This window comes from Coturnix japonica, chromosome 9 (assembly GCF_054131305.1).
Source record: "Coturnix japonica strain WE chromosome 9, WE-NBRP24, whole genome shotgun sequence".
Classification (NCBI taxonomy): domain Eukaryota; kingdom Metazoa; phylum Chordata; class Aves; order Galliformes; family Phasianidae; genus Coturnix; species Coturnix japonica.
This window is the reverse complement of record NC_140671.1, coordinates 1,640,463-1,662,415: the sequence shown is the minus strand read 5'-3', so window position 1 is coordinate 1,662,415 and position 21,953 is coordinate 1,640,463. Positions and strand designations below refer to the sequence as shown.

The 21,953-nt window shown below is 45.1% G+C and overlaps 1 long non-coding RNA gene across 1 annotated transcript; it reads right to left on the bottom strand.

The window, feature by feature from the left end:
- Window positions 1–848: 848 nt before the first annotated feature.
- LOC146759637 (uncharacterized) lies at window positions 849–2,464 on the bottom strand. Its single transcript, XR_014931910.1, has 2 exons — window positions 2,205–2,464; window positions 849–1,273 (listed from the first exon to the last, which is right to left on the bottom strand). It is a non-coding gene; the product is annotated as an uncharacterized LOC146759637 (long non-coding RNA).
- Window positions 2,465–21,953: the final 19,489 nt, after the last annotated feature.

The following is a 21,953-nucleotide window of genomic DNA, read 5'->3' as shown; positions in this document are numbered from 1 at the left end:
CAGGTATTCAGCTGGAACCAAATGTGTTGGAAGCCTTGTAAACCCCAGGGGGCTTGTTCACTAATCAATAAACACAAGGAATGTATGCCACCGAGTTATTGCTGGAGCGTTAATTGCAGCCATACAAGATGTCTCTTTTGCATTGCTAAAGACAGACAACATCGCAAACTTTGTTTGCACAAAATGGATACGATAGCGAAAATGTATTTATATTCTCCCTCTCCAGTATCCTTTCAACTTTAGGGAAATAGATCATCTCATTAGAAGCTCTCAGTGACGTCTCATGAAGGAAACAAAGGAGTTCACAGTGGTTCCAGTCCCCTGCTTTACCACTAGTGACATTTAAGCAGTCACCTGGGGAAAAATCCCAATGGGAGCACTGACAACGCTTACTATTTGAAAAAGGTCAGGCCTTCTAGTCTTGCTTTGAATAGATGGTGCTGACCTTAAAAACCTTTCTGTCCCAATCTCCTTCCCTGTCAGTGGGAGGAGCTGATGACGAGAGGCCAGCCAGGGCACACCTCCATGGGAAAGGCGTGGGGCAGAAGGTTCTTATTTCTCCTTTCCCTCTGGACCAATTTCAGGCAGCTCAGCTCAGCTGCATCAGGTGCTGGGCAGCAATGGCACCAGTGTGGGATGCCAGGCAGGACACTGCTGCTCCCCAGGGTGGCTGTGTTGAAAACAGATGGTGAAAATTGCAATAGCAACTCAAGCCATGGTGGGCAGAGCACTCTGTGTCGTGATGGACCGAACTTCTATCCTGAGGATTCCTCACTCATCACCTCAGCCTGCAGGACTGAGTGTTCCTGCCATCTGAAATCTGGGAAGAGAACCCTCTAACCCCAGTGTGGTGTTAGAAAGCCAGCATTCCTTTATTCCTCACGATAAGCACCATGAATGTGCCCTCATAGTTCAAGTTTTAACAGGTAAGACTTACATATGCAATACATTGCTATACATATTCATTATTTCCCAATACATCATTAATATATGCCAGCGTCCTTCTGGTCATGCGTGGTGGGGACCTCTGGTGGTCGTAGACCGCTTACTTCCTCCCCAATTTTCCATCATCATCTTCATCATGGTGACTTCTGGCCGACCTTTGTCTGTTTTCCCCAGTTGGGCAAATTTCCATTTCTTGTTATGCCACAGTGTGAGCAACCTTCTATCTTAGTGCGCTATAATCCAAAACAGCGCATGTGAAATGCAAGGAAAAAGTCCTTGCACCTGGTGGATGCAGAGATAGAAGCTGTTTGTTGTGACTCCAGTGCTCCTGCAAAGCAGAATAGTTGAGAAAACCAAGGCTGTTCTCACACCAAGCAAAGCTAACCTGGAAAGTTTCAGAACTAGCACTCACCGATTTCTTTTGCTAAACTAATATACTAATCCCTAAGCCAAGGTACTGACCCCTATTGCTACAGCAGCCGACATCTCTGTGCATGCACCCAGCAGCTGCCAGCACCCTACAGCAGGACACAGCCCTCAGGCTGGTCCTGCAGCACAGCCTTTGGAGCAGCACATATCCACCCCACAGACAGCCCACAGCAGCAATCCCAAGCATTGCCACGTGCTGGGGCATCGGTCCCTAACCACCGCAGTCACGAAAATGCAATAAACATACCCTAGGATTCCATTTTTAGTCCCTTTTAGATGCGGCACTGCAGTTTGTCAGCCTTTCTTGTCCCAGCTGGAACAGATGAATTGCTGATGCTTTTTAGGACCATTGGCATATGAGCACAATAGAAACATCACTCAGATATTGATGACTCACGCTCACAAAACACTTCCAAAAACCGTGTTGCCATCGCAGCTAAACAAAGCGAACTAAATTAACATTTGCATGGAAGGAAAGGAGTTCATTTCCACATATTCAGCACTTAACTGAACCTATGGCAGCGCTGCAAAACTGCGCTGAAACAAAAACTGCCTGTCCTTCTCCTGAAAGTTTCATAGACCTTCACAGGCTGAACTCGGGTTTCAGGCTGGCAGCAAAGCCCGGAGCATCTCACAGGGTATGGGATTTCAGGACAGAAATTTCACACAGCTCTCACAGCTACTGGAACAGTTTCCCTGGGTCACAGCCCTACCCACAGCCAGAGAACGGTCTGACTTTGGCTTACATTGCCCCGCCACAAAAGCAACAGACTGTGCATTATTTGTAAGGTGCAGCCCAACATATTGCAAAGCTCACAGACATCTCTTACCATTCCCAATGGATTCGATCGGCTCCTTTGTGGGAGACCTCCTCGCCAGCTCTCCCTCCAGGAGGGGAAGCAGTCTGCTGGAGCATGGCATGAGCCCAGCTAACCTACAGAGATAGAAATCCTCACAGTGGCTGGAAATGCCACTGCCACAGAGTCAAAAGCACAGGAAAAAAAAATGACCTCATTTAGGCAACAAGAAAACAACAACCAGCACATCTAACAGCAAGGCAGTGCGCTGACACACTGACTAATAACAAAAGGAAGAGCCCTCTGTCTGGAGAGGGATTAAGCAGATGACTCATGAAGTGGATCTGCTGCTGTCATCTCCGACTCAACACGATGCCAGAGCCCAGATACGACGTGATCTGAGTGTGTTGGCTGTGGGAGTTATGGCAGCACCCCCAGCCCCTTCCCAGCACCACAGCCATGGCCAGAGCCATGCCTACACCTCTGACTATGTTCAATGGCATCATATACCGGCACCTGAGAGCACCTTTTGGAGATCCAGCTACCAGCTCTCACTCCATGCACAAATGCCTCTCATTCAGACAGGAGCACCCTTTTGTGCTCCCACCCATTGCAGTTGCTGAGACCCAGACAGGTTGTGTGTATTTTAGAGCCCACCCTGACACACTGCATGAGAGCTCTCAAATGCCAAAATAAATCACCATCTTCCCACCAGTTTGGGGAATAGATGAAAAAAATAAAAGTAAAAATCACGGCCTAACAGAGCATGGCAATTAAAGAACAATGGCACACTCTGGCCATTTCCAAAGAACCCGGGGTACCTTTCAGATCGCTGCACACCAGTTTGTATTTCAAATCAAAGGGCTGTATGTCATTGACATTCCCCTGAGCAATCTAAGTGACAGGGCCCTCCAAGGTGCAGTAATAGGATGTAAGTGAAGAGGTGGGTATTATTTTACTCGTGCTGTGATAATTGGAATGCACCACTGCCCAGCATCATAAACAGCAAAGCGAGAGGTATTAACAGCATTTCAAACCCTGTGCACTGGGGGACAGCCTAAAGGGGGTGTGAGGGGAGCAGAAGAAAGGAGAAATTGGATCCCCAGCAATAATGTAAACATCTGAATATAAACATTCAAAGCTAAAGCAGAGAGAACCTGACAGTACTTAAAATCTAAAGACTAGAGGAGAACTGTTAGAGGTTGCTTTTCACCTCTCCAAGAAGGCAGCAGTAGTGCCATGAAAACGTATTGCAAGCAGAGTGCACTTAATAATCAGCAGCATTTTAAAGGAGAACTTGGAGGTTTACACAGAGACACCTTAATTAAGAGAAGAAATCAAGGCTTACCAGTCACCAGGTGTCTGCAGCGGGGAGGGAGCTGACCCCATCGCATCTCCTGCACAGAACAGCACACACTGCACAACGTCAGAAGGAAACAAGTGCCAAAGGCATGGAACGATGCACGCATTGCTTTTCTCCTCTTCCCAGCTGGGTTTTCTGGCCCCTCCTCGGTCCCACAGCCCCTCCTGGCATGAACACTCCCAAGGCTCAGTGGAATGGTTGGAGGTACAGGCAGGTCAGAGCACTCCTCTCCCCTCCTTGATTTAATCGCTGTGCAGTCTCTCAGTGCCATAGGGTTACATTTGCAGGTCATTCCCATTTAACTTCTTGTGTCTTTTCTTCCTCTACAGCCTTCCAAGGAGAAGGTGGCCAGTACTACGTAGGATCGGGACCCAAAAGGAAAGAAAGGTGGTGGAATTTATACTCAATTTGAATAAATAACCTTATAGACTGACATGTGAATTGCTCCCAAATTACTGCGGGTGATTGGATCAGTTTTGTACACCAAGCCAGCCCTCCTTTGACTCCAGCTGCAAAATTACCGTTTTTCTGCTGAAAGGGTGATTTCATGCCACAACATGCATGACTAAGGTTTTCAGAGAAGGCTTTTGTTTAGATAAGGACTAGAGATGCCCCGAGGCTCTTATTGTAATGCTATATGGATATATAGATGGAGAAAAATTTTGTTGGGCTGAGGGAGTGGTGAGATGTTTATCTACGTGATTACTTACTGACAGACACTGGGAACAACCAGATCCTCCCCGACCTTTCCTCACCCTGGCCTGGATCAGGAGGCAGCAGCAGCCTGTTCTGCAGCACCCGGTCCTGAGCAGCCCCGCTGCATCTGCTTCCTGCACACACCTTCAACCAGCTGGGCACCGCTGTCTCCAAAATAGAGCCGTTGTCTGCTTGAAACCCAATCTGCTGCTCCAGGGGAAAAAAAAAGGAGAGCTGGAGCTGACAACGCTCCCAAAGGAAAACAGTCAAAAGAACAGTGCTGATATGTGGAACAGCTCCTGGGATTTGCCCTCTGCTCACATTGTTAAATAAGCTTGCAATTGCATCTCTTTTGCTGTACTACCAAGCTCCAGCTAGAGCAATCTGTGTTACAATGCAGCCTGCACATCTCTGGGTGCAGCGGTGCTTAAGTGGGCACCAGAAAGTACTGCACAAGCTGCAGGGGGTGCTGCTCCTGTGGTGGGTGCAGTGCTTTCATTAATGCATTCATTCATTCATTAAGGGATGTGATGAGCTCTCCCAGGGCACTTCAGGATGTTGTGGAAACTTTGTTGTGTCTTCACTGAGACTGCAGATAACCTCAGTTCAGGTTCTTAGTTAGGTGTAAAACTTCGTATCTCAGCCTAAAAACTGAGTTCTAAGCAATTACTGAACTCAAGAACAAGAGACTGGATGTCACATAAGTGTCATGGCTGTAGTTTCAGTGACATCACTCAGTGGCACCATTAAAGCAGACACCTGATAGCTGGCAAAAAATACCCTATTAATAGGTTAAAGGTGTAGGTAGGAAAAAAATATATATGAAAATAAACATGCACTTAAATTGCGCTCTCTCTCTGGAAGCTTCGGGACATAAAAGCAATGTTTTCCATCAGATTTCATTGCTGACATCTGAAGAATCCCCTTTCAGCACAAGATGACAGTTTGAAAGGTTTCTAATTTTTCGTTTGCTGCTTTTTCTTTTAAACTGCCCATGATACGGCGCCGAGTCACAGCAGCTCAGCGTTAAGGGGATCAAAGCCTCCATTACCTCAAGCTTAAAAATTCTTCACACTTTCCTCCTTATCCTTATTCAGCTACAGTGAGGGGAAATAATATCTGCCTTGGATTTTATTCCGCATTTCAAAATGCCAAAGCCATCCAAACAAGAGCTGCTTGTGTACGATGCGAGGGCTTTGTTTTGACTGGCACCCGGAGCAATTATGACATCCTATCATCAAAGCGAACTCTGCAGATTATGGGGTAAGCAAAACAGGTTCTCAGTTTTCCAGCTCCTCCTGATATAAACATCTTCACAGGCAATCAGGTACAATATATGGGAGTTATAACCTTGGAACCAAGGCTGTCACTTGGTTAAGGAATATTACTGCTATCCACACAGATGTTCCCTGAGCATCTGAAAAGTATATAGAAGTTTATTATGTATGTGTTTTAAAGTAAATACTTACCTGACTTTTATGTATACACACTAAAGGCAGTGACATCTGGGCCACAGCTACCCATGTGCACAAACACTGTATTTGGTGGAGGAGGAGTGTATTTCCAGTGTGTGGCATCCCTTCCTATGGCACAACATCAGCAACACAACCAGGCCCAAAAGCCAGCCTACAGCTATGCAGAAAAGAGCTCAGGGTTTTAGCCAAAATACAAACAAGAAATCCCACATTTTCAGAAGCCTGTTTTTTAATCAACTTTGACCTCTGTTGATTTCTTGCCTGTGAAACACTTGCTTTTCCTAATGCCATCTCTCTTACAAAGCTCTCCCAAAGTCCCCTAATGGATGCGTATTTGTAAATCATACAGGTCCTTTGTTGGAGCTTTGATTCTAATCTGGGGACTTCGGTTTTTGGAGCAGCCGACTCCTCAGCAGTGCGGAAGCGTCAGGATGAAGGCTCTGTGAACCCAGGGTCAGCAAGTCATGCGTTCCTTTCGACGAGGATTTGTTCTCAACAAGCAGGCTGCTCACAAATCCCTTGTGCGAGTTTAAGGCTCTGTGTAGCCTGCAGAGACAAAATTAGAATATAAACATCTACTCACTAGAGAAACAAGGGAGTTATTGTCACTGTAAAGAAGGAGACATCTAAACCATACCCCCTCTGCATTAATTCCATTCTTGTGCACAGGCAAGCTGACAGTTATACCACCGAGTAAACCGCAGTTATCTAGTCAAATGATCATTTAATGTTCTTTATTTTACTTTTTCTAAAGAAAATTGATTTCTTGCTATTTATGTTCAGGGTATTTCATTGTGCTGTGATTATAAACTAGGCTGAATGCATTTCCACCGACTCCCTGCAAAGTGTTTTACAATCCTTCCTGTTTGTACAATGCGAGATGTCTTTTTTAATCGCTAGTCTTTTTTTTATTATTATTATTAAATAGAATACTTGCTTATTTGTTTACTCAGAACCTCTGGAAGAGCCGGGCTGGGCTGCAGCCCTTAGACAAGCTGCTATGAGGTAGGGGAGGAAATATCCCAGTTATGATGTCTGCCGTGTAAATAGCAAAACCATCCCCTGAAATTTCATCAAACCTCTGCAGATGTTTTACATTTAAACTGGAAGGATGATTTCTGGGGCATGGCTTTGGGTCATAACCACCACGGCTGTCACATCAGGTGCTCCCTCCCCTCTGATGCATCACACAAGCAGGGCACAGCAGCCTGTCAGCTTGCCTGTGCACAAGAATGGAATTAATGCAGAGGGGGTATGGTTTAGATGTCTCCTGCCAGGTGGGCAGTGAGGAGTCAGCATGGTCCAACCATCCATCCCTACTGCAAGAGCCAGCATGCAGCTCAGTGGGGGGTTTTGTCTGGTTGTGCAGGTTGCCTCATCTCTGAGGTGCTCCCTTGCTCGAGAAGCACAGAATTCTCAGCTCTCCTCCAGGACTGCTAACGTAATCACTCCAACCACCCCCACTCCGAGAGCCTTTTAAGGGCAGACATTAAGGCACAGGTTTTGAAACACATTCAACATCCTGTGATTATTTTTTTTCCCCTTTCCTTCCCACACCTCAGCATGTAAAACGCCATTGCTGTGGAAATAAACGTGTAAAAATCAATCGGGGACCTTTGCAAGCTATTCAAAACCTACCGTAGCATTACAGGTTTGCCACAAGCAGCTAAAAGAGGCTCTGTGAAACTGTGTGGGAAATATTCCACACGACGCAAGGATTTTGACTGACATACAGAGTATTCTGAATAATCCAGCTACTATTTACCTAGAAAACCACAGCCACTCGCACGAATATAAAGCTCTATAAATATTATTTTACTGCTGATGTTTTGCCATCTTTTCTTGGGAAAGCTATCTCATGTAGAAACGTGTGGCTGCAGGGAGGGGTCAAACTTTGCTGTAAATACTGATTGTTAAAAGGCAAACAAGGAGAAGTGTGGGGGGTTGGTTCCCACCCACTCTTTACTGCCTTCTTCCCTTCTCTGCTCAGTGCTTCTCAGAAATGAAGCAGTGCCTTCCTCCTGCTGGCTGCTTCTCTCCCAGCTGTGCATGGCGGAGAGCCCTTGTTATGGGGGATCCCAGCAGCTTCCCACCCCAAAATCACCCTTGAAGCTCTGCTGAGCTGCCCCATGGCAAACACCCACAGCATCCTGCACCAAAGCACCTCCTTCAGCTGCCACCCCCGCCTCCAGCCTGCAGACCCCAGGAGGCATCCAGCCTCTGGGCCACCTTGGAGATGGATGCACCACAGATTATCCATCAGATATGATCTGCCCAGATGGCCCCTAGCGTCTCCCAGACTGCCCTGGGAGAAGCAAGCAGCAAAAGAAGGATCTTGGCAGCTGTAGCCTTGGCAGAGCCCATCGCAGCTACAAGAAACTGTTTCCCTGGCCACCCATACAGAAAAATCATGGAATCTCCTGTGAATAGCATGAAGTATTTCGGCAGAAGTACAAGTCTCTCTGTCAGTACAAGAGTCAGACCTTTGCCTACTGCAAAAAAAAGTTCATCACAGCTCAAATCAACAGGGATAAGTCTACGCTGAAAGAAGGAAGGGGGAATAAATTCGCCTTAATCCAGTCTCACACAACCCTGCTCTCATACCAGAGACACAACACTCTGGCTGTAGAGAGTTATGACACCTTCACAGGCTGCATTTAACCAGCAGCATGACCTGACCTGTTCTGCAGAGAAAGCCCTTTATGTGCTGTTCCCAGCTCTGACCTGCACTGCAGCCTTGCTGGAGTGTACTGCACTGATACAGCACAGAGCACTGCACTAGAGCTCTCAATGCTGCTACCTTTCAGATTCCCAGGTACGCCCTTTCAATGGATCTTCTCCGTAACCATGAGAGCTCTGAGAAGTTACTTGCACTACCCATAGTTCTCTAAGACTGAGAAGGGAATATACCACAAAAGCATGCTAAGATCCACATGAGTTTGTGTGTGCACTCATTTTGCAGGCAAGTCGTAAGCACAACTATTTTCCACTTGGATTAAGAGAAAAACCTGAGAGCCGTGACTCTGATTCACTGCTGATTTGTAGAACTGTAATGAAAGTTTCAGCTAAAGCAAGTTTACCACTGTGCTAGGTGAGAACCACGCTGACTCGGCAGGACCTTGGTCCATCTGCTGCAGAAAGCCTGAAGGACACGTTATAGCATCTCATCTAGCGACCACTAGCAGAGCTACTCCCTAAAGAAGTCCCATGGCAAGTAAGAAAGCAATTCTCCCAACCCCTCCTTTGTTTTGAGGAGAAACCCTCCCATCTTTCTCGGCCAGAGCTCTGTTTCTCCCAGGTCTGTGAAGAAGCTCACATTGCTGATGGCACCAAGATCATGCAAGTGCTGGTTATTTTGGAGTCTCTCCAGAGGGAAATATTTTGACAGTCATATTCTGTTCATTACTCTTCCAAGAGAGGAAACACGCACGTCGTTATCTGCAGGAACACAGTCAGCCCACCATGCTCTTTGCCTGACTGCCTTATTTATCTTGATAAATGCCAGCTAAGATCAGGACTTAGTGCCATTAGATGTGTCTAAAACATGAAGCTGTCATTACCATGTCAGCACCAAGGACTGTTTCCAACCGTGATAATGGTGGGGCCACGTTTTGAACAAAGACAGATTTTAGTCTGCAATGGCCTACCACACCAGCTGTTTCCCATTACAGCACAGAGACCTTTTGCTCATGATTATGAGCTACACCACCATTATATATTTTTTTTTAAATTGGAAACCAGAAATATCCTCCCCATCTATGACTCATATTGGATCCAGCAAATGGTTACCTCATGGCTGGGGGCTGGCAGAGTTGAGTGTGCAACAGTTGAGAAATGTGCTTGATACAGAGCATGAAGGACACTCCATCAAGTAACGAACTCTAGAGTGTGTCCAGCACCACCAGCAGACCTGCAGCAGGCTCCACATGCACACAATGTAACACAAGGTGGATGCAAGAATGCATATTCTCCATGCCATCTTTTTGACACTGGTCTGTCAGTGCTCATGCTAACTCCGAGGGAAGTAATTTTGAACTCAGAGTGAGACAAATTTAGACCTGACTCAGCCCAATATTTAAGCAGGATGCTTAAGTACTTCCCATTCAGTAAAGCACTTAAGTGTGTGGTTTAATTTATAAAAGGTAAGCAGGTATTTCTGTGCTTTGGGCAGTCAGATTGGGAACTGTTGTACAAACTGCCATCTATATATAGTTAACTCTGGACAACTTGCTAAAAATAAACATATAGCTGGCTTTAATCTCATGTTTTAAGGTTTCTTATTGGGTTTGTAGCAATCACACTGCCCTACAATCAAGCCACATTTAGCAGAATGATTCAAACAAAACTACGCACATCACTCGAGTTGCTTTCCAGTTCTCTGAGCAAAGATCTATCCCTGCGAGGCAGCAGTTTGTGCTTTATTCCCCCAAACCAGCACCTGAAGTTGTGGAGTTGTTCTGTTCCCATCAGACTGACTGCAAAAGATTTCACATGAATATAGATTTATGACTTGCCGCTTGAAAATGTACAATGTCAAGTGTCCCACTGAGTTTTATTGAGTTGGCTCTGGCAGTATCCACTATGCAGTGCAACATGATCACTTCAGACTTTAATCCTGCCTAATCCTGTTCCACACAAGGGTTTCATATTTTCCCCTCCTTAATGCCTGACAATTTTGGCATCCAAACTACAAATATTATGTTACTTATATTGAAAATTAAGACTAACTGGGCATCTTAAAATTAGCTGACCACAAGGCTTGTCCGAGACCCAGCCGTGCCTTCTCCTCTGCCTACCAGCTCTGTCCAGTCTTGCCTAAACCACCTGGATTCGGTTTCACTGAGAGCTCCTGGGTTTTGCTCAGTTTGCCCTTCAGCTGGTGGCATCTCTTATTTATGATTCACTGCAATGCAAGTTGTTTGCAGCTATTAACAGCACAACGATTGCAGAAGAAGCAGAAATCACATGCCTTTTAAGTTTGATTTTTTTTTCTTCCAATTGCAAAGCAATAGGAGGTGATTTACTCTCTCTAAACTAAAACTGGTTAGAAAAAAAGAAATAACTTCATTACCTGGTAGGTACGTGCAGCTATAGATCTAAGTTGTTGAATTGTCCCACTGGTTGTACAGGTGGAAACACACTTTTTACTGAGATGGGAAGGGCCAGTTTTGGGGCAGGACACTGGGCATCCTCCTCCCCCATGGAAAGAAAGTGAGTTTTTGGTGTGCAGCCACCACAGAAGCAGAGGATTGCTGCGATTCTCTAATTGCCAACGTTAGCATCTGTAGATGTTTTGCTCCCATAAAGAGGGCAACTATGCCTTTATCTACTGGAATGAGGAGATGAACCCACAGTGACTCGGGGAGATGGCATATTACACTCAGTTAATGCCAGTCCCTAGAGAAAAGACTGGTTTCCTGAAAACAGTTATGGGCACTGCAACGTAGTAATGAACGTCAGAGACTGTGAGGGCATCATTTGAAAAGACTAGATATGTATCTTATTAATGCTGTCTTCAGGGCAAGTATAATTAAACAAACCATAGAGAAAAGACAAACAGCCCCAGAGCACCACTCCTCGCTCGGAATGTGGCAGCTAACATTCCTGAATGGGCAGCAGCAAGGAGGAAAATTGCTATTTACTGTGCCCTCGTTCAAGGCAAAATGTGCCAAGGCATCTCAAAGACCAACCAGAAAGCTTCAAAGGAAAGCAGCTTTGTCTGCATTTGGTAAGAGCTTCCCAAAGCACAGCGACATCTGCACAGGGTTTTAGGCTCTCCAGGAGCCTGAAGACAACTCACACTTGGCCCTACCCAGAGGTTAGGAGCTGAGCACTTGCCTGCCTCTGTGTTTCAAAGTCTCTCCATTTCAAGAGATTCACTGCTGGTAGTTTTGGAGCACCCAGATAAAAATCTCTTTGCATTGTTGTTCTCACTCCTTCCAAAATGCATTTGGAGGAGAGGAAGGAGCCCTCCACCAGCTGGGACTGGGGAAGTCAGGGTTCACTTCCCAGTCTGCCACCAGCTCCAGCCACGCTTCCTCTTTCTGCTTTGATATCTCTTTTGTGCAGTTACTGTGCTAATAGCCATCCTTTGCCTTCCAGGCTTCTTGCAATTAGCTACCACGTGCCGTGGAGCCCTCAAACTAGAAGAGGTACAAGGCATGAAGAACAGAACAGAGTGGCACAGAGCGGTTAACACGCTCCAATATCACCCCGCTATCATGTGTTATCACTATTCAACAACTGAAAAATATAGATACATATTTTTATGCCTTGAACTTTCTTCTTCTGACAAAGCTTTTTTTTTTTCCCTGAGAATTTCAGAAGGTTGCTACACCGCTCTTACTTTGTTCAAGCGTCCCCTGTGACAACCACATCCTGGAGCATATTAGAGTTTAAAAATACAGCAGCAAGATAAGCAATGGCAGGAAGATAGAGGAATTCACAACTTTGAGACTCAGAAGAAAAGATATTTCTAATCTCTGCTGAAAATATAAGACAAAGTGCATAAGGCAGACAAGAACAAGGAGGCTGCTACAAATAAGGAGAGGTTGGGAAGAGGGGAAGGAGGGGGCAGCTGCTCATACCAGCAAGTGAGCTTGATAGCAAGATGAGAGAGGTCGCAGGCAAGCAGAGCTCCAGAGAGATACTGACTAGAAGACAGGTCAGGGCAAGCCTGTGTCTATGTTTTGCTTTGTTCTTATTTTTGGCTTTCCACATACCTTCAAAAGGAGAGATTATCAGATAAGAATTGATGGGACACCATTAAGACAGGAGGTTTTTCCAGCTCTATTGTGTGCATGACATTCCTTCCCCTCTGGTCTCCTGAGATCTCATACATCTGGGGATGTAATTTGCAAAGCACACACACAGCAGAACTGCACGGCAATGCTGCCCTTGGTTAGGAATTTGATCAAAGGTGCAATCTGAAGTGGGTGTTTAATAGCCCAGCCGTGTTTCTTTACCATGGGACTGTACAGACCAGCCTGTAACAAACACTTTGTGCTATCAACAGGTGCTGGGAAACGTGCCAGTATTCCTCATCTCACAAGAAGCTTCTGCCTTCCCTGCTGGTGTCCATGTGCTCTGGGAGAAAGGAATCGTACACCTCCAGTAGCAGGAGATTTGGCCACCTCAGCTGAAGTGCAATAACTGGGACCAGATGCTGACTTCCTGGGGGCTAATTCTACAAAACAAATAATACACTGGAAGCAAAGAGTCTGTATCATAGAAGAGTGCTGGGAATTGAGAAGAGATGCAAACGGGAAGGGTAGGTGTCACTGCAGCAGTCAGAAGTGCCATACTTCTAAAGGTCAGAAGAACCTACATGATCAACATGGGAAAATACGTGGTGTACAACAGCTGGACAAAAGGAATTAGAAACCAGAGATCTGTATAACAATGTCACCAGCAGTGCTGCCAAGGTGAAAGAGAACCTAATATACTTCATGTAGTGAATACATATTTTAGTAGAAGAAATGGGGAATGAAATGAGAGGGAATCATTGCTCTAAGATTTCAGCTGCTCTTTTATAGGCATTTGTCCATTTCTTCCTTTCTGGTATTTTCTTCCCTTTCACATCACAGGTCGCTCCCCTGCAATGGCAAAAAAACCTGACAAATACAAAAATGTTGCTGAGATTAACCTAGTAGAGGATCCCGCAAGATATTGTCCAGAGCTCCATTGCACACACAACAGCTCCTCTTATCCTTTAATATTCAGCAGCATTTTATAGCAGCAGGACATCCCTGACTCTTCCTCTGCTTTGGAATGTAAATAGCAGCTGGCTGGGTGCTGGCTGGCGCGGAGGCACGTTGGAGGCATGCTCTATGCACAGCCAGTGGGGCCTCTCAAGAGGCGGCAGGAGAAAGCCTGGCCTGCTAATCTTGACAGGGCTTAGGAGGGAGATCAGATTTGAACAGTTCAGCATCAACACGACTTGGATAATTCTAGACATACAGAGAGGAGCTTTAAGTACCTAAGGAACCCTCTTGGTGGTGATACTCAGCCGCTTACTGAAGTAGGTAGGAGCGGCGAGGATTATCCTTTAGGATTTAGGAGCCTAAATTCTTCAAGTTCCTCCTTAGGCACCTACTCCTTTCTGTAAATCCAGCACTCTTAAAAATCACTGCTCCTTTTTTTCTATCCTCAAAGTAAAAGTTATAGACACCTATCCGAATAAATCCGCACGTCCTTCAGCCTCATTTTCTTGTCATAGCTTGTCAGCTGGGTGCCGTGCAACAGGATGATGTCCTGGAGATGTGGGCAGGGGGCAAGGAACAAACAGCTACAACCAAACCCTAAAGCCAACCCACCAAAAAATAACATTCATCTACTCCTATCCTAGCAAAGCACATCAACAGCACTGCTGGCCCTGGAGCTACCTCAAGGCTCCCGCCAGGCTGACCATGAGTGTGCAGCTGAAGTTTGAGAAGCCAGTCATCATTTCTCCCCCTCTAATTGCAATTTGGCCCTGAGAACCCCTCAAGGAACCTTTTCTAATATCTTCACTCCTTTACTAATTGAAATATGAAGATCCCCTTGCTGGGAACCTGAGGATTCCTGCAGAGCCTGCTGCAATGTAAATCTCCTTAGTAACAAAGGAAATGGAGGGGAAAAGAGGGGGGAAAAGAAAAGGAGATTGCAAAGAACTGAAGGCTGCCTTTCTGGGGGTTTGCTGCCATGTTGCTCCTAAAACAGTTCAGCCTCTCCCCCGTCAGCTCCTCTCCTGACTTCTGAGAGGGACTGCTTCAAAGAGGAATGTTTTTCAAAGTTCTCAGTGAGGTATCCGCCGTTCTTTAAAGAGATTATGGTGGGAGCATTCCTAGTACATTGACTCCACTGTGCAGCCAGCCTTGAGATTAAATGGCTCAGAGGTGGTTTCCAAGGATAAACCGTGCCAGGGCTGACAACATTTCCTCACCAAAGAGGGGTGAATGTAATAAAGAGCAAGGAGGAAAACTGCTCCAGCTCGGCAGCTATTATTAATGTCTCAGAGTGCTGTCACTGCTTCGCCTGTGCTGTCAGATGTCGCTTTGCATCAGTTCTGGGCTGATGGTGGCAAAGAAACTGTGGAACTCATGTAGCTGTGCAGTGCATGTGCAGAGAGCTGAGCGACCTCTTGATGCTGGTGGGAGCTTTGCTCAACAAGTTCAAGTGGGCTCTCCAGTAATGTATGCAAGCACCTTTCTCTTAGGCTGGCAATTAGTAGCAATTTATACCTCCTATCCAGCTGTTCTTGCAATGCATTACAAGAAGTACTCACAAACAAGCTCCAGCACTCAGTCCTACCATCCCTATACCAAACTGGCAACCCAAATAAGGGGGAAAAAGAGAACTGAGGCAAACAGATGATTGACATATAGTGGATGTTTTGCTTTTGGGCACAGGCTGTGCTTGGAAGCAAAAATTAATCAGAGTCAGAGTGAGATCTGCACTCATCCTCCACCATTCTCATTACACACTTAGAGGCCTGCCTTAGCTCTGAACTGAAAGCCACATCCACCAAGAAAATGTAACTGGTTTTTCTTCTGATCTTAGTCACCCGCCAGCACACTGTTTGCTGTAGAACAACACAGCATTGCTAAATGGTTGGGTAAATGCAAGTTAAAATGGCAGCTTCAGAAAACAACAAAAAACAGGTACTGTGATTTCAGTCTGCTGCAATAAGTCCCTGCCTTAGAATCCAAGCTGCAGACAGATCCTGCATTTTTGAGGTGAATACAGGGAAGCCAATTTAACTCCTTTCGAAACATCTATTAGCTATTCAGCACACTGGATGTGACTGGGAGTAACGTCATGCTGACAGCTGCAAGATTTCAGCCAGACTTGTAGATCAGAGCACCTGATGGATTATACTCCTAAGTACCTGCAGAGCTCTGAAGCTCTGTCTGACTGACTGATAGTACTCTTCCTGTCCTACTGAATTAGAAAGCGTGGCTTTAAGTAAAACCTTACTTGACCACAGTATCATTTTCTTGACCACAGTGATCAGATCTCAGAATATAAAGTGCCCTTCATTAAGATGGATATTTTCCCCGAGACAACAAAAAACAGCTGTGTGAGCACACATGCTAAGATGTAACATTAGGAATAATCAGGGAAAGACTTAAGTCATTTTTGTACATAAACACACGTGGGACACACCTGTTCATTGGGAAAAGTCACAGCAATTCAATGATCATCCAAGAATTTAAGTGTGAGAGTGGCTGAATTCTGGTGTTAGAACTAAATTCTTTGAGACTCACTCTCCTTTTGTTTCCAAGGTCTGAATTCTTTTCTCTTTTTTAGCCATAAACTATTGGTAATACTCTTTCCTCTCAAGGGAAAAAAAATAAAGAGTAGTAATGAGCAGCGATGCCTTTTTGAGCTTGTTTCCTCTTAGCTGCTGCCCACAGGTTTTCGGAGAGCCACAGAACTGTAAGCAAAATCCTCTTCTTTCAGTTTAATCACAGCGAGGGAAGCTTGACCAAGAAGCGCCTCAAAGCTACCTCAGTCCCAAGTGTAATAAATAAAGGAAGAAGCAAACAAATAAATAAAATGGAGGAAATACACGAGGTGTAGATTCTGCCAGGCAGGAAGCAAATAGCTAAATTCACAGAGGAAGTCTTCAGTCACAGAACAACTGCTCCGCTAAAGCCATTTCATTAGCTTCACTCTGAAGGGTCCTACAGACTTTCTTTTTGAGGTGTAAGCAATTCAGAGAGCTGGAAGATCACTGTAATTTGGCCTATGAAAAATGAGTAGGTGTTCACAGTTCATTTCCCAATAGAAAAGTCATGCTCATCACAGAAACCATCATCATACACAGAACTAATAGCTGCCCTGCTTGGCAGGCACACCCATGCACATTAAAAGCTTGCAGTGCACTCGCTTGTACCAAGTAGGAACAAGAGATTTTGGTTAGCAGGGCTGTCAGGAAGGCACTTTCTTTTCCCTAGCACTACATTCAGGTGAAAGAATATAATGATGCCTTAAATAAATACATACAAACAAAACTAGACTCCTGAGAGCACAGAATAAATTGAATATTCTGCAGCATCCCCAAAGAAAGCCTCTGCTCCCAGGTGAGCCCAAACAAAAACAGCCTGGAAGAGCCATAAACACAGAGGAAAATACTCAAAGATACAGGGGCAGGAAGCCAGCGGCTTAGAAGGTTGATCGAACAGAATAAAACATGCTGCTGCTTATCTGGATGAGTAACATCAGCTGTGGTCAAAGGGCAATGCTGAATAGGATTTGATATTTTCCCATTTGTGCTGTGAGCAAAGCAGGGTGTGAGGCTTGGGAACAGCAGCAGCTCTTGGGATTCCAGCAGTCCACCCATGTGGAGACTCTGCATTAAACCCACACAAAGGCTTACAAAACCTCAGGGCCCCTCTAGAAGACCGTTTAGCATCTGACCTCTGCTTAGATATTGCCAAAATAAACTGAAGTCAAAATTAGACATGGCTGAGTCCAATTTCACCTTGATTAGTATTTACATAACGCAGAGAAACGTGAGAAGGGCACATAAATAATGCACTGTTTGTGCAGCCCTCTCAGGAGGAGAGTGCTCAGATACGTTATTGATCCTTGGGCACACACAGCTCGCTGTGCAAAAGGCCCCATCTTCTCTGTTAATGAGATCAAGCTTCCAGAAGCCGAACCATCTGTGCTGGGCTGCATTCTGGATAAGAGCCTCATATGGAAAGAAATAACGATGGGGAGTTTCCAGATCTGGTTAATTTAGAGGACATTCTGCTTCCTTAACTTATTTCCTACTAGTGGACTCGGTGTTTTTGACAGCACTCTCAGGAAACACAGATTTGTGAGAAGCCGGATGTTGGGTTTGTTCTGGTCCTGCAGCACTACCCACCCACTCAATCCCAATAGCAGCTGGAACAGGGGGTAAGCAGGGCTGGCAGTGAGGTGACTCGATGCCATCACTACTGGGCAGTCACACAACACAATATAACTCAACAGCCACACAGTGTCCGTGCCACCTGTGAGAATGAAGTGAGAATAGTTTCTCTGCACATCCATGTGGACAGAGGTTTGGGGTATCTGGACATTTCTACCCTTTGGATTAGCAGTGTGAATCCATGAGCCCTCTGCAGAACCTCACCACACCTGAGGGGAACAGGTCTTGCAGCAGAACTGCCAGAGGGCTGCAACCTGCCACATGCCTCTATGCTGCACAGCCACAAAGCAAAGCAGCTGAGGATACTTCAATCGGCAAAAGGCAAATCAAGCTTCAGATCTGAAGTGCCCAACGCAGCAAATATCCTCTGATAAGACACTCGCACTGAGCCAGCAAGGGAGACAGCTGTAAGATTCAGCATTATTATTTTCCTGAAGCTCCAATGTCTCAAGTCTGCAGCAAATGAATGTCACTCTCAAGCACACTGTTAGGAAAGATTGCTTAAAATTAATTAGCTTAGTAACAATGGCCTGTCATTATGCTACTAAGTCACCAGCGTGAGCGCATAAGTTACAGTGACAGCTCAGGGTATAAAATAAGTGCCACTGTATTGAGATTTGCAAAGTGCCTGGCAGTCAAATGCCAATCTATTCACTTTTGGTGATATTGCACAGTTTCTTCTTAATACACCGCTCTGAACTCCCCCACAAAGATGTGACTACAGAGCTGTCTTTTGCTTCATGCACTGACCATGCCCAATTTTAGAAAGCTCTTAAAAATGTGTTTATTCGTTCAGTGTTGCTTCAGTCCAGCTTGAATACGACAATAGAAAAAGCGGTAGGTAATTGAAAAAGCTCTCCTGGATGCCATAAAGATGCATGATAAACCAAAAGCAAGGGCTGAGTTCTGAGGTGCGAGAACATCAGCAGTTCCCACATTCAGCACTTTACAAGATTTCCCCAGAAGAGAAGGGAATAGTTATTGCTATAATTATTTCATAGTTCCAGTCAGCTGCATTCGGTTGTACTGTTATATTCCAATGGCAGGGAAATGGAATACAGTAAACTATAAATATCTGTCAGAATTCCTTTGAAAGGACAACAGTTAATTGCATAGCTTGATCTCCTGCCGTGCAGAGCTTGCATTTCAGGTTAGAAAGGTACAGATTGTTATTGATTTAATTCTCTTGAAACATGTGTGGTATAAAACTGTTCCAGAGACTTATGGGGGAGAAATATGTGCTTCCAAAGGAAGGCCTATGGCACAGGATTGTGGCTGGCTACCTCCTTGTAAAATGCTTTCTGCGGTGCAATACACCCCTCTTCCAAAGGCCATCCGTCTTCTCAGATCGAGGCTCTTTCCTTCCTTCACAGAAGTGAAATTAAATCGGTGAATCAGATGAAGAACAACAGATTAGCAACAGCGTGAGGCACATGCAGAAAATAGCCCTCTGTGTTAAGAATAATTCAGTACTTATGACACATTCAGCCTAATGGTGACCCATTTGAATCTTCTGTTATTTAGCTTCCAAATCTACCTCTATTTTAAAATGATTCCAGGCAGCTAATCTAACATTTAAACTATTATATTCTCCTAGATATCTTTGAATCCATTTCTGATTCTGCTCTTGCAAAGTCACTCTGAGCTCCTAAAGACACCAGAACACATAACCAGAGCGATTTGTTAAGCCTTGTCCATGCTGGGAATAAATTCCCCATTATAGCTATTGACAATAGCCAGGGTGAAGCCCTGCTTAACACTTGCGCAGCTCACCTACTTTCTGTGAAGGGTAACTTGACCCAATATAAATTATGTATCACCGTGATTTTGTCAGGCTACTTTGGGTTTTCTCCTGCTGCTGCTACACAGAAAGCCCAATCCCTGGCACAGAACAGCCCCCACTAGCAAGTTACCCAGCTGCTAGTAAACTCCCTGCTCCCAGATACTGTAATTAAGATGGCACATCTTCCTGATGGTCACTTCAAAGAGACAAAATGTGAACAGGGGGAACACCACAGAAATGTTTTAGCACCTGTTTATCATTAGTGGCTGACCACGTGTTGAGTTACATTTGCCTCCATGCCAGCCTTTTTTAGGAGATCTCTAGGACTTGGATCATCAGATATACCTTCTCCAGGATGGTTTTAACCAGCTTTCCTCTGATTTGGGGGCTTAGAGCACAAAAATGTGTACAAAGCCTTAATTTTCAGGCTTCCCAGTGTTGGTCAACTATTAGTTGATTGATATTATAAATGGGGAGATTAAAAAGAAATGATACTTTTAAGGAACAAGATTTTAATGATCAGGAAGAGCACAACCTACAGCTCACTTGCAAAGAGAGGCAGCTTCTGTTCACGGGTTCCAACAGCAGCAATGTCTGCATCAAGCAGAGCTGATTTTGGCTTTTATTCACCAATAAGTAAATCTACACATTACATGCTGAAGAAGATGGCTATACACCAGCAGCGTTCTAAAAGCAAGTAAAAGAATCATTAAACAGATCACTGAGCCCAACAGGATTTAGGCGTACCTAGTCAAGCAAAACACAGTATTTAGCTACTGCACATCATGCTGCACGCTTTCTTTATTTTTTTCTTTTTCCCAGACTTTGCACAACTGAAGCAAGAGGCAATGCATCCCTGCAATGCTCACAGCCTCCTGAAATCTGAGCCATGCATATGCAAATCCCTGGGCTGAGAGCAGCAGACTTCACAGGGCTGCAGGCAGGAGTCAAGGCCTGCCCACACAGAACGAGTTCTGCAGCCCCAACTGGGGGAGAGCAGACAGGCGAGCATACAGCCAACAGCCTTGGCAGAAGGGTGGGGAAAGCTTTACTGGGATGAAGTAGGCAGGAAAGAATCTCTGGAAGAGAAAAAAAAAAAAAAAGAAAAAAGTTATGGAGAGATTGAAGATAACAAACAGTAGGAGCAGACAGGATGCAAACGCAGAGCTCTTCCAGCAGAGCTTCACCCCGCAGGATCTGAGAGCACCACGGGGAGGTGAGAAGCAGGCTGACCCTACAGAAGTTACGAGAGGAATGCTGCTTCTCTGTGCTTCTGCAACTTAAAATAAGGATCTAAACAATAAGTTCTTCCTAAAGCCATTTCAGGAGCTAAGTAGAGTGTATATGGTCAGAGAAAATTAAGCTGCTGCTATTATTGCCTTCTCTTACCCATGACAGAAGATGAAAAAGGCTTCCTTGGAGAATAGCATTATACAAGCCACCATTCACACTACTGCAATCCACACAAAATATGAATTTCTGATTTATAAAAAGACTTTTTCTTTTTTCCCCTCTACGTTTAAAATGTCCTTCACATCCTTTACCCATCTGGACAACCAGGGGTGGACAGTTCCTCCCTGCTGTGCTGGTTGCAATTGAGGCTGGCTAGAGCCCACCTGTGCTGTGCCCACACCTGCCTGCATTAGGATGAGTGCACCAGGGCTGCAGCAGCTGGGCTGGGAGGGATTGCACCGCACACTTCCCCCTTTATGCTTGCAGGCCAGCAAAATCACCCTGGTGTCAGCATATGGAAGCAGTTAGCAGACCAGGGGAGGGTCAGACCCAGCTATCCACATATTGATTGCAAGTGCACGCTTTCTCCCTAAGGCAAAAAAGTGTACTTGAACCTTTAAAGCAGATAGGCTGGGGCTGATTTATTGGGGGTGATTTAGATCTGTTAAAACAAATTTAATTTTGAACACAATTTTATATCAATTAACAGAGTCTCACAAGTGTAGCCATTAAGGATTCTCCTTCCAAAACCAAAGCCAAATATTCAAGATTTATGAGACTGACTTGCCATATTGGAAGTAACTAATTATTCGTAATGATTCTTTGTACTCTGACAGTGATTATGTATTTTCACTGCAAATGACCGTGATGGAGCAAGTGATAAAGGCAGCCCGTGTTTGCGGAAGGGATAACAAGCAGTTAAGGCCTGAGCATTTTGGCAAAGTACTGGGATAGCAGGGGGAGAAACAACATAAAACAGCAAAGCCCAGTGACACAATATCCAGTTTATTTAACATCTTGAAGTATGCTCTGTCTCACGTCAGAACTGTAATGAAAGGCCCTGGTCTCCCTTTATTGCCTTCAGCAATTTTATATTCGGTTTATTTATTCTGACCTTTTGGTTGTCCTTCCACCTTGGACCTTCCAGTCTTTAGCAGAGCGAGGATCCACAGAAGGAGCCTGCACTGCTGGCAGCAGATGACAGGGTATGTTCAGGGCAAGGGGGACGACGCAGGTCTGGGGCCTGATTCCCATTTGCACTGAAGTTTCTTCACCTAACTCTGACAGTACAAGGCAGTGACAATAAAGTCGAGGCCCTGCATGAAGGAAA